This window comes from Triturus cristatus, chromosome 3_2 (assembly GCF_964204655.1).
Source record: "Triturus cristatus chromosome 3_2, aTriCri1.1, whole genome shotgun sequence".
Classification (NCBI taxonomy): Eukaryota; Metazoa; Chordata; class Amphibia; order Caudata; family Salamandridae; genus Triturus; species Triturus cristatus.
The window spans coordinates 899821382-899838284 of record NC_140584.1 but is presented as its reverse complement, the minus strand read 5'-3'; positions in this window follow the sequence as shown (position 1 = coordinate 899838284).

The window sequence follows — 16903 nt, the reverse complement described above, 5'->3', positions numbered from 1 at the left end:
CAGACAACACAACACGAAAGCCACCTAGTTCACCACGGATCTTCAAGAATCCAAGCACTCATGCCGATGGCTGGAGAAAACATGGAGGAACAGCAAAACCCCAGAAGCACGCACAGGGCCACAATGATGGCACACCACCAACTCATCAGATCTACGAAGACAAAACTTCATTCAGGACAGAATCCTCTCCAACTCCCACAGCTCTAAAGAACTCTTCGACATTGTGCAAGAATTCACCAGACCCCACAGTTAAACCTCCGACATCCCTCCCTTACAGGACCTCTGCAACAAACTCAGCTACTTCTTCAACCACAAGATCGGGACACTGTATGACAACTTTGACGACCAAGAACAAGGCACCGACCGACACCTTCCACCAGCAACGCAACCCTCCTCACCTCGACCCTGTCATTATAGAAGGCACCGCAAAGACAATGAGGAGCATCCACTTTGGAGCACCCACGAGCCCCTGCCCACCACACATTTTCCACAGAGCCACCTCCACCATTGCACCAGAACTACGACAGACAATCAACTGCACCCTCGAAGCAGGCACCTTCCCCGATGACTGGAAACGTGCCGAAGTTAAACCCCTCCTCAAGAAGCCCTCCGCAGACCCGACGGACCTCAAGAACTACAAGCCCATCTCTCTCCTCCCCTTCGCCGCCAAAGTCACAGAGAAAATCATCAACACCTAGCTAACGCACTTCATAGAATCCAACAACATCCTCGACTCCTCCAAATCTGGATTCTGCAGCAACCACAGCACCGAGCCCTCCTAGCAGCCACTGACGACATCCACGCACTCCTTGATCAGGGCCACACTGCAGCCCTCATCCTACTGGACCTCTCAGCAGTCTTCAACACCATCTCCCACCGCACACTAGCCGCCAGACTCCATGATGCCGGTATTCAGGGAACTACCATAGACTGGATCCACTCTTTCCTCTCTGGCAGAACACAAAGAATAAGACACCTGCCCTTCCTCTCTGAACCCACTGAGATCAGATGCAGAGTACCCCAAGGATCCTCCCTCAGCCCCACGCTCTTCAATATCTACATGGCCCCCTCGCAACCACCGTCAGAAAACATGGACTCAGCATAGTATCCTACGCCGACGACACCCAGCTCAGCCTCTCCCTCACCAAGGAACTCGACATCACCAGGCACAGTTTCAGGAAGGAATGAAGGACGTTGCATCCTGGATGAGCAGCGGCTGCCTGAAGCTCAACTCAGAGAAAAGGGAAGTCCTCATCCTCGGATCCAGCCTCCCCGCGTTGGACGACACCTGGTGGCACCCCACCCTCGGAAACCCTCCCACCCCCACAGACCACGCCCACAACCTCTGCATCATACTCCACTCCTCTCTCACCAGGTAAGCGCCATATCCTCCACATGCCTCAACACCCTTCGCATACTCTGCAAGACCTTCAAATGGATCCCCCCTAATCCCAGAAAGACCATCACCCACATGGTCATCACCAGCAGGCTGGACTACGGGAATACTCTCTACACCAGAATCAACAAATTTCTCCTTCACAAACTCCAGACCGTCCAGAACGCCGCAGCCAGATTCATCCTCAGCATTCCACAACACGACCACTTCACCCAGCACCTCCCAGACCTCCACTGGCTCCCCATCAAGAAAAGAGTGACCTTCAAGCTGCTCATGCATGCCTACAAAGCCCTCCACTACACCGGGCCCCAATACTTCAACGAAAGAATCTCTTTCCACACTCCCAAGAGAAACCTCTTCTCCGATGACCTAGCCCTGGTCAAAATCCCCCGCATCCACAGAGCCAAAATGGGAGGCAGGTCCTTCTACATCACGGCTAAGACCTGGAATGAACTCTCCCTCAGCATTAGACGAAGCCCGACACTGCAAGCCTAGAGAAAGGACCTCAAGACCTGGCTCTTCCGATGACCTTGGAGCTGCCCTCCCCTCCCTCCCCCAGCTTCTTGAGACCCTTCCGGGTGAGTAGTGCGCCATACAAATCCATGATTGATTGATTGATTGATTGATTGACTGATTGCATGGTAGAGGCTTGCCCACCTAAGGGGCCTTGGGTATCAAGAGGGTGTGGGCTCGCCGTTAAGAGTTGTGCACAGAACAAAAGCTGTGCATAGGAGGGTCTTGACAACATAAGGAACCTTGGGTGTCTAGAGGGAGTGAGCTCTCCATCTAGGGCTTGTGCAAAGGGCGAAAACTGTGTACAACAGGTTTCTAGCTCACCGGTGTGTGGCTGGCTGCCCACAAGAGGTTGGATACATGCAAAGGATTCAGAACAGAGCGAAGGCTGTGTGAAGTAGGGCCTTGGCCACTTAATGGTGCTTCAGTGTCTGGAAGGAATAGACTTTGCGTGAAGAGTTGTGTACAGGGCGACAGCAGTGCGTACAAGAGGCTTAGCCACTTAATGAAGCTTGGGTATCTGGAAAGAGTGGGCTACCCATGGAGAGGTTTTGCACAGGGTGCAAACAGTATGGAGCAGGTAATTGCCCAACCATGTATGGTTGGTTGCCCACAAGAAGTCAGCTACACACAAAGGGTTTGGTACAGGGCGAAGACAGTGTGTGGTAGGGCCTTGGCCATCTGATGGAGCTTGGGTGTCTAGAAAGAGAGGGCTCTCTCCTTAGAGAGCTTGTGCACAGGGAAATCTTTGTGTGCAACAGGTACTTGCCCACCCATGTGTGATTGGTTGCCAATGAGAGGTCAGCTTCCTCTAAAGGATTCAGTACAGAGTGAAGGCTGTACGAAGTGGAGCCTTAGCCACCTAATGGGGCTTGGGTGTCTGGAGGAAGTGGGCTTGGTGTGAAGAGTTGTGTACAAAGTGAATGCTATGTATCGTAGGGGCTTGACCACTAAGGGGGCTTGGACATCTGGAAGGAGTGGGCCCCTCTATGCAGAGTTGAGTACAGGGAGGGTGCTGTGTGTAGTAGGGCTTGAGAATGTGGAGGGAGTGTGCTCTCTGTGAGTAGTGCCCACAGGAGTTTCAGTGTTTTTAAGAATAATTTATTGATTTACTTTTTCAGAGGTACCGTGGTACTCCCACCGGACCCAGCGTGGAACCACATCTGATCTCGTATGAGTCCTGTAGTATCACACAAGGGTTCGTGCTGGATCCTGCGGGACTGCTATGGGACCCGCCACCTGTAATTCAAAAAAATATTTGTAAACATGGGGCCGGGGGCATTCATCTAGGACCCTTCTCTCATAACTGCAAAGGGCTCATTATACCCCTGCTCTGTCCCCCTGTATGTTATATTTTTTAGGATGAAGGACACAAAGATCAAGTTCCTGTGTCCTGCAATGGTGGCCGCAACATCGCTGTTTCTTTTACAGCCAGGGAATCAGATCACTCTATCCCATGGGTCCCAGATGGGTAATAGGAAAACATCTTCTCAGCTGACCTGATCACTATTTTTTTATTTGCGGGACCAACTGTCTAGATATCACTAACTTTTGAACCTTCATTCCGCAAAAAAAGTTCAACAGATTTACACCAAATTACAAAAAGCACACTTTCGGAGTAAAGATAATTCTTTCTGCTTTCTCTATGGAAACTCTGACCTAACTAGAAATGGACAGTGGTGACTGCACTGAAAAAAGCAAAGGTATGAGTGACATTATTGTTAAGCTCATATTTCACTTGTATAAAACCAGTGAAATTCAGCAGTTATAGTTACCTGAACTATCTATAACTTACACCCCCCCTCCCCGCAATGCACTGCTTATGACCTAACATATTACATCACACATGATATGGTCAGTGACATCACTGATGACATCACTGATGGCACCAACCATCTGCGCTTTTGGTGCAAGCCGGGAGCCGCAACCTTCCCTGTTGGATATTAAGTACTGGCTAGCCCCCAGGTATAGCGAAGTTGGAGAAGCCGAGAGGGTTGGGAACTGACTCTCTTGGCGGGGACTTTTCTTCACTTCGAGAAACCCCTCGTGTAGCCCTTTGACCGGAAACCATTGCCAGGAACAGAGCACCGCAGAGGCTGTGGCCTGAGAGGAGAGGAATGGAAGGTGTTATTTTTTGCTGCGCATCATGTTGCACGGAGTTCAAGATGTTAATAACTTTATTGCCCCATCTGTGAGTGATATGCTGTGAGGATGCGCTATGCTGCAATCACCAGAAGCATGATGGCTTAATTGAAAACAGATGCTGGCAAAATTCAGGCTGCAGAGTGTTTACAGTAGGGGGGTGCCATTGCAGTGCACCTACTTTTACCACCTCGATGCAGTCATTGAAATGACAAAAGTAAAAAACCCGGATGCTTTAAACATTTGACATTTTCAACTACAGGTATAATGAAGAGAAAAACGTTTAAGAAAGTCTGGCTTTTGGTAACAACAGCTATACTTATGGTGACTGAAATGCGGTAAACGTGAAAATGTTTTTTTTTTATATATGTTTAGTGATTACCAGGTATTTAACGAACAACCAAAATGGAGATGTTAAGATTGAGAAAGGATGTCAAATCAGCCGAAACGCGTCTCTGTTACTAACTTGAATATTTGCTGTGTTGCTTGGCATATTTATTTGTGGATTCTGTGCACCCTGTTGCACTAAAGATACAGATTACTTTCCATCTTTGAGTGCAGGCCCTCTTTTGGACTGAAAGAGGTTGTGTTGTTTAACAAAGACGCCAGCGGTAGCGCCCTTTCTTGCACCACCTGTGGTTTGGTGCAAGCCGGGAACCGCAACCTTTCCTGCTGGAAATGTATATAAATATAAGAACATAAATATATATATATATGTGTGTGTGAACAAACCAATGGAGATTGTCGAAATGCGTAACGTTATAGTATTTTAGTAAATAAAACTGCGTGAGAAGATTCCCGTGATGTCGGTACCTGTTTTCAGAAGTACTGGTGTTGAAAATGCTATATAATTTTCAACCAACTGCTTAAGCAAAAGACAGACACTCCAAGGAATGAAAGTAAGGGCGGATCATCAGCGTGACCAGAATCTAATCACCCAGAAACACTGGCATTAATGTTAGAGAAAAGATCCAAGCCTCAATACATAACAAATTGTACAGGTGTTAGCCTATACAGGCATTGGCCAGGCACCACCTTCACAGGCTCAGACCTTACACAAGAGAGTGATTCTTCAAATGGGACAGAACGCAAACTGCGTCACAAGTGTGATCGACCATGGTCGGATTGGTAACAGGGGCACTCGGGAAATGGCCGAAGGGCCGGTAGCCGAGTTCCAACTGTGGGCTGCTTTTTTAGGTCTCGGCTAGCGAAGGCTGCGCTTGCGCAGTCTTGCTCGCGAGATTTAATGACTTGGAGAAGAGGGGCTTGAACCCGCCCCTCTTCTCTCCTCTTTTCCATTGGCTGGCCTCTTAAATGGCCTCTTAAATGCTGGCTAGCCATTGGAGAAGAGGTTTGTCTCGCAAAACAGGCCCCGTCCTTTTCGGATTCGGGGGAGTTTTTTTCGATACTTTTCGCTGGGCGTGTTTTTCTCTCCTCCAGCCAATGGCAAGAGGAGAGAAAAAGAAAACCACGCCCCCGAATCCGAAAATGCCGCTGCCTTTCTCCGAGGCATTTCTGCTTCACCTCGGAGAAAGGCAGTGGTGTGCTTGTTAAAGTGTCTGAGTGAGTACTAGAAAAGATGGAAAGCTGAAATGAAAATAGAGAGAGGACCATTACAAAACGGCAGGCACTCGTCACACATCTCTGTAGCGTTTACACATAATAGCAAAGTGGAACACAATACAGACTGGTAAATTCAAAAAATGCGAGAATGCGCGGTGGTGAGACGTCCCCATGAGGGGTTCACTCAATAAACCGCAACGTTTCCGCTCTCGTAACCAAGATAAGCGGCCAGCTTTCGAGGTCGATTACGCAGAGCCGAAGCCCTGCGCGAATCGGATAAGGGTGCAGCCTCCCAGAGAGCATGACACAGCACGCTGTGAGCACTACTACACGGAGGGAGGGCTCTGACACGTGTCTGAGGAAAGAAAACTACCGCGGCCCACGACTGGAGCCCTCGGCACACCTACTAATCTGAAGGTCTCTGCTGGGCAAAGGGGCGGCGAAGCAGTACAATCGATGACAGATGGGAAAGTAAAGGCACCTGTCCGATTCCAAACCCTGTATTAGGGGGAGAGCGACAACAGCGTCGAGGTCATGTCTTAACCAATAAAAATAACTCATTTGCAATACTTCCGACTCATCCACCACGGCGGGCCCTACCAACTCCATGACCTGCTCCCCTCGAGAAAACTACACTTCTAGATACTAACAGATGTAGGAAGCAAGAAAGGTGCAAATTTGCACCAGGACGCTTCACTCTTAGCCCGTACGACTATTCACGTACTAAAAGCATCCCGCACAGCTCTAGCCGTGCAAACCTATCCACGAATACACGCAATGATATCCCCCCCACTGAGAACAACACACTGCTCTGCCAATGCACATAGGATATTAGCTGCTGCGCCCTTTTCTATTTCAATGCTTCGTGAAGCACTTCAATTGCGTTGCAGTTCTTCCATGTCCTGGAGTGGCTATAAGAGGACATGCAGAAGTTCTAATATTCGAGAGTGAGATCAGAGAAAGAGAAGCTGCTGCTCTTGTCACTCAGGCAGTGCCCATGGTTTGAAGCCTTCACTGCTGCCAACTGATTTATGGGATGTGCATGCGAAGTAAGCTTGCAGAGCTGTTACCTATGTCGTCTCTATTCTGGGTATGAGAGTAACCTGCAAATCTGTCATCCAAGCTTCACCTGTATTGTGGGCAAGGGAAGCTTGCATTGCAGTGATGTTGGGCGTATTTGTGGAACCATCCCAATTGAAGGGACGTTAAGGACCAACCAACTCAACAATTTTTAAGGGGGGGGGGGAAGGAAATCACTTAATTTTACTTCCCCTACTTGTTGTATGTTCACACATGGGTGGGGCATACTGTTGCCACCTGTGCTGCTTCTGGTGTGTGTGTGTCTTAGAGGAAACCTTGCCCTGTGGCCTACCATGCTTTTGTTTATGTATGAGACAGCGCATCTTCCGAGTGCTCAGCTGGGAGGAGCCATGTGTGAGGGGAGTGTCCCGGATTTGGTCCGAGACAAGACATCTGCGACTCTAGGCGACCTGTTTGTGTTTGTACACAAATTCACTTGGTGGTATTTATGTCTGGGGCTTCACACAACTCTCATTTGGAACACGCATCCATGATTCATTTCAGTACAATTGCCATTTCGCTGCTGTGACCGTTCATACATTTCCCCCCAATTAAGTTTTCAAGTTAAAGTTCAAGTGAGTTTCAATTTTTGTTAGAACTGATCGTCAGTTTCCTGGTGTGCGGGCGAGAGGGGTGGGGGGGGTGTGCATTCGGGGTGTCTGCGTCTTCTGAGCAGATCTCAGCCAGTGAATCTTGCAGGTTGCACTGTTTCGTGATCAGGATTTTTAAGGAGACTCACATTTTCTTTCATTCATAATTTTTTTTTTAAATAAACACAGTTTTGTTATTCGAGGTCTCCTGCTCAAACACATTCAATTGTTTTACTAAGATTGTTGAATGTTTTCTGCAAGCGCCCAACTTTCCCCAGGGGGTTCCGGAGGTGGTCCGATCTGGTCTGTGCGTGTGTTTACACATGGGTCTGTGGTGTGAGCCGGGCTCGGGCTCTTTGGAGGTACTGTGCGAGCGCTGGGGCGCGGTATGCCTGTGTACTCCATCTGTGACCGACAGTTACCCCGGGAACAAGTTACTTCCCATGAATGGAACCGGCGCCAAGGTCACCCTGCCCTCCTCCTCACCGCTGATTGGTCGGTTCCTCGTCATGGGATGCGAATCACACCACAGCCGAGCCCAAGGTGCTGTGGAGAGGCTGGGCTGGGAGTGAAGGGTCGAGGCGGGGAGAGGGAGACGGTGGGACTTTGGAGGGAGTGCAGAGAGGGAAACAGAGAGAGAGAAAACACAGCTTCAGAAAGCGCACAGCACACAACATGGAAGAGAGGGAGGGCGGGAGCTACCGCGAACAGAAGGAGTGTGTCCTTGTATACTGTAACCGGTGCTCATGTAAAGCGCTCCAATACCTTCGGGTCGAGTAAGCGCTATAGAGAAATGCAACAACAACAAAAAAGATTAGGGAGAAAAACTGAGTAGGTAATGCTGAGGCGAGGCGAAGAGGGGAGCAAGAGTTACCCCCCTACCCTACGAGCCTCCCCGCTCACCAGAAAAGTGCTTTTCTATCCTTCCTTTTCCCCCTATTTCTCCCCCTATTTCCTCCCCCCCTTTAAGCCAATAGCTCAAACTTTAACAATGCCGAGACCATTGCATTGTAAATGCTTGTTGGTCAGCCTGGGGGCTGTCTGTGCTGTTAGGATGCTGCCAGCGGCCCAGTGGGTGTCTGAGTGGCCTTTGTAGAGGCAGATGGGCGGAGGTATCTCTCTCTTTCTCTCGCTGGGCCGGCCCATTAATATATGTTGATTGAGCGGGGCAGGGGGCCTGAGCAGAAGTGGTCTCACTTGCATTCATGTGTGGCTCAGCAGTGTGAACTAATCTGTCCATTACTTTTTATCTAAGTGAAGTTAATAAAACATACCCCCCCCCCCACCCCTTTTCTTTTCATTAAACTTCACTGAAGCAGTGGTTTGCGCAAAGGGAATACGCAAATGTGGGCCACTTTTTTTCGGTGTGCCCGGGACGATTTTTTATCCCAATCCAACCCTGTGATCGACATTATGTCTGCCTTATTACAAGTGCATTGGGATATAATGCCGTTGTAATAACGCAGATAATATATCTGTCACATTTGTGACTGAGTACCCATCCTCCACAGTCTAGGTCAGGCCCATAGACTTTGAATTTAGAAAGAAAATATATTGCCAGATTTCCTGCTGCAGGACCGAGGTGGCTGTGTTATGCCTCTGGTGGCACAGAACATGCAAGCTCTGTCCTCAGACATCAGTGCTAACTCCTAGGTTATACATAATCTTACAGTCTCATGCCTTAAACAATACACCTATCCTTCAGGTGACAATGCCACTGCTGCGTGATATATTAAACATAAACAGGTAAAGCAAGCAATCTTTTGTCATATGTGGCGTCTTCTGCCAGGCGCAGTGTTTCAGACAATAGTAGGTTGCATTTTGGACTTGGAGTTTATTTTTAACATTTTAAGTATGGACCAAAAATCTCAGGGTGAAAAGTACTTTTGATTTTAGACTGAACTGGGCTGAAGGTGTCACACAAAACATAGTGAAGGATGATAGAGTGGGAAAGAGTGTAAAGGGGAAGGAAAGAGCCTGGAGGAGAAAGAGAGAGAGAGGGATTGGAATAAAGCCACTTTAGAAGGGAGAACAAAGCGAAAGGGAGAAAGAAAAAACTAAAATTGCTTTGTTTCTCCTAATGTTTCATGAATTACAACCTACCTCATTAATATTCATGAGGTAGGTCGATTAATCGCTTATTAAAAAATAAAAGTTTCATAAATCAAGAATAGATATTGCCAATTAGTAATTCGGAAAAAATCCCTATTTGAAAATTGTTATTCTTAACGTTCGTACATATGACCAATGATTTTATGAATATTATGTCTTTTTTTAATTCTGGGTATTCCCCTGCTTCAGTTAAATGTGACGGTTAATTGATCAAAAATTAAATAGGATTAATAAATTGCTGCATAAGTTTGATCATTATGATGCACATATTGTTTATATTATGTTCTGCAATGTGACAATCAAGTTTATGTGAATATATTTGCAGTGTTCAACCTAAATGCCGACTGCTTCCCTTTACAGCAGCTTGCTATTGATTTCTAATAGTATCTAGAAGGTTGAGAACTATGCTTCTCGCTTGTTGTTATTTGGAAGAGCACAACCTAATAGAATGAAAATAATTGAAAGGGCATCAGGCTGCTTTCTGTTAATCGTTTATGCTAAGAGATTTTTACAACAATTAGATTAGGGGCCTGATTTAGATCTTGGCGGTACTACCGCCGTGACTGTAGTCCCAAGCTGATGGCGGTCTGCTCGCCATATTTAGATGTTGCAGCAATAGACAAGAGGCCGCTGCTGGCTAACAGTACTTCGTCACGCTTGTGGGTTTCTACCAAGCAGATTTAGATGCTCCCATTGTGCTGGCGGTGTCTTGACAGAGTGAAACCATGGTGGTGTGGAGAAAGGTAAGTAGTCAAGCCCAGTACACATATATGTTGTGAATCTGTCAATATGTATATGTATGTAATGTTTACTGCCCATATTTTTACATATAGCATTGAACACCAACAACATACACACACTGTTGAAGTACACCCACACCCACTACAAATGCCGGCGACAACAGGGTGGCTGAGCATCGTGGTCAAGTAGTAGCAGCACAGGACCATGGTGTTCAAGACAGAAACAGCGGTGGGTCCTTGGAAAAAGGTGGATTTTGACATCTTTTTCTTCCATTCCGCCAACTCGAGCTTGGAGGTTTCCCACCACAGTTGCCTAGACGGAAAGGCACATCATAATATGGACGGCAGGAATCTTGATGGGACTTCCTCCAATAGCAGCTTCTGCCTGTGACGCAGTTGATGCGGGAGAAGGATTGTGGCAGAGGTGGTGGGACTGTGGTGGTCTTCCCTCTAGTGACCAGCCAAAATCTAAATTGAGTGGGTAGACCGGCAAGACGGTGGACATGAAGACCACCGAAAAAGAGATAGCTGGACCAGTCCCACCATGATCTAAATCAGGCCCTATATTATAAAACTCAAGTACGGAGAGTGAAGTGTACAAGGAAATCTTCACGGCAGTCGTCACTGGAAGAGGCTGTGCAGAATCATAGCTTATGTTCCAATTGAAGGTTGCAAGGTGGGAGGCACTTAGCATTCAGCAGCTGGCCTTGTGAGGCGAGAATAGCAGACCTTGCTGTTTGATTGAACATAGTCCATATTGTTCAAACAGCTACGTGAGTGTGTGCCAAATATGAAACTGGAAATAGGTTTTATTTTCTGCTGTGCTAGAATTAGATTAATGCTTAGAAGTACTAGAATTAAACTAAGGTTGACAATTATTTACAACAGCAGTCATGTTGGAATGGTTCCTCTCATTTATGCCTTTGATAAACATTGCTGCTGATATTTTATTTGTCTTCATTGTGATTGCAATTGATATCATCTGCACTAGATTAGGAATTTGATTTTAAAATAGATCTTTAAAATGTGTACATTGTGTTCTAGTGTTTTTGAGTGTCTTATGTCTTAACTAAAGACAGTTTGGGGTGCCACAAATCATCCCATTAATGCCTCATGGGATTAATTGTTACCTGAAACACATCTCACTCAATTTTTGCTCCGAATGTTGTGGGGTGGTTGCAATACAGCTGTTTCTGAGTCTGTTGGACCATAGACTGTATCCTTTTCGCCTGGGTGCCTAGAAAATAAACCTCTGTGTTTCTAGAAAACCATAGAAAACGTATTAATGAGGTATAGAGCTGGAAGTGGAAGAGAGCAAATGCCAGCGATAACACTAACATATAACAGGTACAGAGAAATTGTGAAAAAGTCAAAAACAGGGAAAGGGGAGTAAAGAAATCCTCAGTGAGAACCAGTTTACAACAAATAGAGAAATTGTAATAGAGTAACACAGAGAGCTACAGGGTGAAGGAAGAGCCAGAGGGCAGAGCCAGATAGATAGAAAGAGGCAGTGAAGTAGGCACCAGATAAGAGAGAAAAGGAAATAGTGACCAATAAACACCCACCCTGCATGCATTATACCTGACACAGGTATAATGTAGCGCAGGGGGTTACGGGGTGACACATCTGCCTAGATGTGTCACTTTGTAAATATAGCGCAAGGTGGCGCATATTTTACGCCACAGCTACGTCACAAAAAGTGACGCAACAGTGGCACAAAAGTGACGCAGGGGCTCATAAATAAGCCCCTCTATCTTTATTAGGTCATTCAACTTTGAGGAGACTTGAATTATCCTTTTCACATGTCAGAGTGGATTTTATTGCTTATAATACATGGCCAAACTATAACTCTCAAGTCCGAAAGGGTCTAGCTCTTTCATGTGTAAGAGATAGTATGGATACACACATGAAGAATAAAAGAGGGTTGCAGTCCAGAATGTGTAGTAACACACACACAGAGTCTTTCTTTCCACTAATCAGCCATATGCAAAAAATAAACAAGTTGCCAAAAAATCTCTCCTTTCTGCTAAACACTGTTAATTTTAGAAAAACAGATTATAAGAATGAAAAGCCAGTTCTAGTTTTCGTGGTGTAAAATGCAGCTGCAGTGATACTTCGTGATCAGCCTTACACCTTGCCTGCTGACTCTGGCAGGCTGTATGACATCACAACTCAGCCATAATCAGTTATTACAGTTTAACAACTATTTTCTTTCCTTAGTAGAGGTGCCTAACGATGTCACAATTCAACTGTTGTGAGGAAATTAAAGACAGGTTTCACTGGAATGGGAATGCCCCCGCCATTGGTATACAAACGGTTACCTCTGCACATAATGCCCTTCTGCATGTGAACCTAGCATCCAGACCTATCGAGCCCTGGTGTCACTCTAGGTTTGTATCATGCATGGCTCCATATGTGACAGTGGACTACTCTGCCTGTCCTGGGTGTGATCATAACGAAGTGGTGGCAACATACCTGTCATGTGAAGTTGTAGACTTTATTATCTGTGTCAGTGAGAATGTGTGGCCGACTGACTCCTCTCATATAAATTTCAGCTGTAAGTGAAATTCTGAACCTGGAAGCATGTTGAGTGCATCTGCGCGTACAGTGAGCCTGTGATTTGGGTGGTAGTAGGACTCGTGTGTGCGCGTGACTGATTACAGAAACCCGTAGGCTATATTTTGGATCCCCCTGGTGGTATCATGACACAACGGAGTATGGGGATATCCTAGTGCCTGCATATTGGTGTCTGTAGTAAACTAGTTCTCCTCCCAACATGGCCACTACACCTGTCTCTATGTTTCCACCTACTAAGCCTCACTTGTAACTACCAAGAAGTGTCCTGCTGTCTACCTGAACCTCTTTACAACAGTGGCCAGACACAGAAACTGAAGTAAGGAAGGCTGGAGGCAGGGCTACATTTAGATATTCCATGAACACCCTCTAAGCAAGGAGCTGCAATTATTTCTTCCTTAGCACTAACCTTTGATAGCTGGCAGAGGTGAAGGGTGGGACTTCAGTTTCTGAAACTGAAGCTTGAGACAGTGGATCCACAAAGATGAAGTCATTCTGGACCTAGAAAGGCAGTGCTCTGCATTGTAATTGAAAGAGCTGCTGTAAGCAGGGCTGGTAACTGCCTGACAGCCAGCGACCCGAACATGAGGGGATATCACATGAAGTCAACATTCATTTTCTGCTGGAGGAGCTGCGGGTCTGTCTAAAGAGCCTAGAAGCCTGCCTGCCTACTGAGAGGGAAGGAGTATGTCTGGCCCTGCAGGAGGCAAGACTATCCAGGAGAAGAGGCTTGTGTGTGTTCCTGGCAAGCAGGATTGCTGAGGAAGCTGATGACCCAAGAGTGTACACCAAGATAGACCCTGTGCTGTGAAGCCTCTTTGCGCAGTACATGTGAGCTGTGTCAAGTTTATGCCAGACACCTATCACCAGGCAGCGGGTTTTATCATCTGGTCGTGCTACCACTGATAGAGTCAAAGACTGTGACAACACAGAGCAGAGGCGGATCTGCCCAGGGGACACTACTACCAGAGAGCTCACCATCAGAAGATTTGACCTAGAGGCTGCAACTAGCCTAACTGATTGCCAGCCTGCAGCAGACTTTGAAAGCTGGCACTGCTAAGCAGAGCACTGCCATAAAGACCCTCCTGGCGCAGTCTTGACACCGCGCACTATGGCCATTTTTGCAGTCCTGCATTAATTAATCCAACCTACAAAGGAGGCATGGTTGAGAGCCTTCTTGCAGGTAAAACACACGGTTTGGAGAGACGTGAAAGCAAACAGGCAAATCCATTGCACCTGCTAGAGTAGATTTGGCAATTAAGAAACTATGAACTTGTGTACTGAGCTGCTTATTGAAACCAGTGAGAACATTTGGGCTAAATGCACCTGAGCCTAATGCTATCTAAACCTGGGAGTGGGTGATTTTAGAGGAAACCTTAGCCCTAGTAGGAAGAGAGGATTATAACCGCAAAGCAAATGTCCTGAATGAATTATTCATTGAACTTTACAATGGTGTTTTCCGCTGTGAAATTAAAAGTACTTTCTTTTTTCCCTAAAGACACACACTGGACTGGACATTAGCTTATTGTGTCTGTTGGTTGATTGTTGAGTTCTAAGCTTATACCGTCCTCCATTACCCACTACACTACCTCCCAAAAGAGATGAGACGGCTCGCCCTTGCTACCCCGAGAGTCAGATGTGGAAAGAGTTATATGTGACTCATTTCGCTGAACCATAGTAGGACAGTCCCCAGGACATCAGGGACAAAAGACCTCAACATCCATCACTGGAACCCAGTAGCCCTGTCTATCCTGTGACCCACCTGAATGGTGTCTGACAGATTCTTATAATGGAGTTTCTGCCTTATAAAAGTTATTACTATAAATATATAACCCATTGCACCATGTATCTAGGCACTGATTACTTTTCCTAATTATAAACGAAACTCAATAGCACACATGTTATCAACCTCAGAAGGATGAAAGATAAAGTGGCTCCACCAGGATTCGCACTAGGTTGCATGCTGCTCTCTACAAATTAATGCATTAATTATTGAGACATCTTACCAGCTACACTGAGCTATCGCTTGTCCCTCATTTTTACAATATGTGGAAAATGCTTGGGGTGAATAAGTAGCAGTGGGGGTGTCTGAGGCGATGAGGCAGCTGACTGGATGGGGGACATTCCAGGGTCAAGAATTTCAACAGTGCCTCTGGATGCATCACACCCAGGTCACCACAGAAGCAGCTCGGCATTGCAGAAAAGCATCATTGGGACTTAGAGCTGGCAGTTTAGGAATTTCTATGGGTGTACTGGTCAATGCAACACTTTTCTGTAGAGGTGGCGGCAGCAGCCACCCATGAGCATCTGCCTAGAAGCCCATCAGCCATCAACCAGAACCGAGTTGAACCTGCTGACAATGATTTGCAAATGAGCATTTGAGGTGGGGATGCAGTACTCCTCTGAAAGTCACCAAACAAAAGGTACCTTATGTAATGTAAGACTCGACCGATGAAAGTGACCACGTGAAAGAGGACCACGGTCACAGCCAAGGAAGGGACATTCATTTAATAAGGAACATATCTTGGTTAAACAGTTACCCTTGGCCCGTGTTGCCCAGCTTCCCGTTGGCCTCCAAAAGTAGGGAGCACCACTCTGCCCCCAACTACATCACCTCAAAGCTCTCAATCCCAGCAGTTCTGGTGAGATCAAGGCACCATGACTAGACAACATAATCCTAGGAAGAAGTACAGGGAGCCAATTACGGCCCTGCTTGTGTATTTAAACCAGAAGTAAGGACACCCGGCATCAAACATCTGCAGCTTTGGCCTCATCCACCCACCAGGCTGGGTCATGGGATAGGACATTTAGGTGACCCATCCTACTTCTCATACTCAAGTTGGCAGTGTGGCTTAGCATACTGACATCTTGTTTTCTCTTTTTAATTTATCGATATCCTGGGGGCCAAGGGTGTCATGAACGCCTCACTTTAGCAGCTTGCGTGGGAGTGGGTGTCACTGGGCAGTTCTGTTTAATGTAAAGCATTTACATTGAAGATTACTAGACTTTAATGAGACTTGGGTCTCCGAATAGAAACTCATAAATGTCACTGCCAGTGAACAGTATGATGGAGATGTGGGGGCTGGGATGAGGGAACAAATGAAACAAGAGTGCACAAAACAAAGAGATGGTGAGATGGATAGCAAGAAGGAAAGAGAAGAACAGATGGATTGAGAGGAGGATGGAGTGATGGATGGAGTGAAGGGTGAAGGAGAGACAGATGGATACACTGAGAAAATGATGGATGGATGAAGTAAAGGAAGGATGTAGAGATGGATGGATGGAAGGGAGGAGCGATGGAGAAATGGATGATGTATGGCTAGAGAAAAGAACGATTGTATGGACGAGGGTAAAATGGTTGGATGGAGGGAAGGAGGAATTAAAAAATCAGGAAAAACGTTGGATTGACAACGGACAGATAAAACTATGACAGAAAAAAGGATGGATGATAGATAAAAAAAGGATGGAAGGAGAGATAAATGAAAAAAAGTCAAAAGAAGAATTGACAGACAGAAAAAAGAAGAAAACAAAGATGGAAATCTTTTAAACCAGTGCGAAGCTAGCTTGCATTACTTGCTCGCTAAGTCCTATTTCGGTTGAAAATGGCAAATATTTTGTCTGGCTGCTCCATTGCTGGGGGCTCTCGAGAGTCTGAAGACGGGCCATTGAAAAGGTTGACGGGTCATGTTTAGCACCCCTGCGCGTCATGGAAATTCGCACTGCACTATGTTTTTCCTCCCGTCGGCCCCGCATTTCGAGCGGGGAATAACTAGGAGTTACGATAATTATCGCAAATCGTGCTTAACGCGATTTACTCCATCGCTGGATTACATCGCCGTGTTAGCGACGTATTATCAACGTTTTGCTAACAGGCAATGTAATTCCAGCGATGGAGGCCGATTCTCGGGAATAGCGCGTGAAATCCAATGGTGATTTCACAGCGCTAAGGAGAGGCTTGCTGATAGGGGAGTGTGGACCTAACCTGGCAATCCATCTCCCATTATCAGTATGCCGAAGTCACTTTTCAAGCAGGCGTTACATTCCTGCGATAACCGCGGTTAGCGCGGTTATTTTTATCGCTTTGCGGGTCTGCTGCATGACTTGCTAATATCGCGAAGCTGTGTCAGCGAGGATTCCCATGTTCTACTCAGGAACGACTACTTTGCATGTCATTAGCACTATTGATCACTGAC